Consider the following 2,269-nt stretch of genomic DNA (forward strand, 5'->3'; position numbering starts at 1 on the left):
ATCTTCCAAAATTATCCTGATGATATTTTTTTTAACGTGATAAAATCATATCTTTTTTCTTCTCATCTATATCATCTTCTTTTTTCCCATCTATATCGTCTCTCGCCATATTCATTCATTTTATACATATCTTTCCTTTACTCGCTCAATTTTTTCACGTCTCTCGAAGGTAAACCTAAATTAATTTTCACCACCTTGTCTTTTTATATGTAATCTATGAAAACTTTCGTTCTTCATAACATATCCTTTCTTGGTGGGTTTTTATTTTAATTTTGAGATGCTTTTCGTACTATTCTTGATTGTTTATTGTGTGTCAATTTGTCTATGTTTCATTCGCCATCTTAAAATATATATGTTAATTCTAATTTTGCTTTTGGACTAATATTTTTTATTGTATAAATAATGGGTGTTTTCTTCTTCCTAATAAATTTGTTTTTGTGTTGCGAAATATAGCTTTAATCTTTGTTTGATATCTCAATTTGTATGCTTGTCATAGTTGCGACCAGTAGCATGGTGGCAAGAATTAACAAATAAATGGGATTTGATTTAATTAATTATCCTTTATGATTATTAACTAGAAAGTAAAGTTTTAAAAGTATATAATACGTTTCAACAAGTAGGAATTTATCGTGTTAATTTTTTTGGACTAACCCAGCTAATATATTTTCTTTTTAATATATTTACAGCTATGGCAAGATTAAGTTTAGCAACAAAAAAACTGGCAAGAAAAAAGAAATGCATAGCAATGATATCTTTTTGGTTGAATATAATGCAGTTAGTAAATTGGTTTTGGATAATTGTTCTTAAATTTACAGAAAATCACAATAGGTTTATTATTTCAAGGTCAATACATAAACGTAATTTTTATGAAAGGAGAAAGTATATTGAAAAAATATTTTATGCAAACGATAGAGTATGTTACAATTTAATTAGAATGAATAGGACAACTTTTCTTCGTTTATGCTCTAAACTTGAAGCAACAGGTATAATTTCATCGACCAATAATATGTTAGTGGATGAACAAGTTGCATTGACATTGCATATTTTGGCTCATCACGTAAAACATAGAGTTATAAATGTTAATTTTGAATGTTCCGGGGAAACAATTAATAGATAGTTCAAAAAAGTGATAAATGCTCTAATTAGACTTCAAGGAGAACTACTTAAGAAACCCGAGGCAGTGCCTGATAACTCTACGGATGAGAGATGGAAATATTTTAAGGTATTTTAGTTAGTTTATATTTATTATATAGAAGTTAGTTTATATATGTTATAATATACTTATTAGAGATTTTTTAATGATAGGGGTGTTTAGGGGCTCTAGATGGCACTCATATCAAGGTTCGTGTGTCTTCAGAAGACAAACCAAAATATCGCACACGCAAAAATGAAATCGCTACTAATGTATTAGGAGTGTGCTCCCATGATATGCAATTTATCTATGTGTTGACCGGTTGGGAAGGATCAGCCGCTGATGATAGAGTTCTAAGAGATGCTATAAGTAGGAGAAATGGTTTAGAGAAAAAAAACTTGTTCTATTTATATTTTGGGTTTTCACTTTGGATAAATCTAAATGGCTAGAATCTAGCCACCCAGAAAATTAGTTGAAGATAATTAATGATATTTATATGTAGAAAATGATTAATTAAACTTTAATTATTGAGAGCTTAATCATTTCCCATCAAATGACATGTGTCATTTTTTTTATTATTTATTGTTCTTGTTTTCTTTTCACAACTACTCAGGACTCTATATTTTTTTTATTTATCCATCAATATTTTCGGTTTGTTAGAGAACAAAAACTCTTGTTCTACTTCTTGTTTATTTATTTCATTTTGTTTTCTTATTTTCTCTTCTTTTTTTTTGTTTCCTTACATATTATTTATTATTCACTATTTTTTATACGTGTTTATTCCCACAAATTATTGAACTAACAAATATATTATTTATTAATTTATTATAAATAATATAATCAAAAATTGATTATATATTAAAAATAAAAAACACATATTTGGTAACTTACCATTATAAATTATATATATTAAAAACTATTATAATAAATTTTCAATTGTATATATTAAAAATTATTATAAAACACTAATGACTAAGGAATGTTATGATAAATTAAAAACTGTTCCACTGAATTCATAAGTCAGTAAAACTCAAAGTTAAATCTAATATTATTTTTTAACTATCACAAATCTACGTTCAGCTAGACTTAGGAGATCAGAGAACGTTTTACGAATAAGACAATGGACAAATAATGTTA

At 26.5% G+C, this 2,269-nt stretch overlaps 1 pseudogene; it reads left to right on the top strand.

Moving 5' to 3' along the window:
* The first annotated feature begins 688 nt into the window (after positions 1-688).
* On the top strand, positions 689-1,581 carry LOC140889919 (protein ANTAGONIST OF LIKE HETEROCHROMATIN PROTEIN 1-like; annotated as a pseudogene).
* The last annotated feature ends 688 nt before the right edge of the window (positions 1,582-2,269 follow it).

This window comes from Henckelia pumila, chromosome 3 (assembly GCF_033568475.1).
Source record: "Henckelia pumila isolate YLH828 chromosome 3, ASM3356847v2, whole genome shotgun sequence".
Classification (NCBI taxonomy): Eukaryota; Viridiplantae; Streptophyta; class Magnoliopsida; order Lamiales; family Gesneriaceae; genus Henckelia; species Henckelia pumila.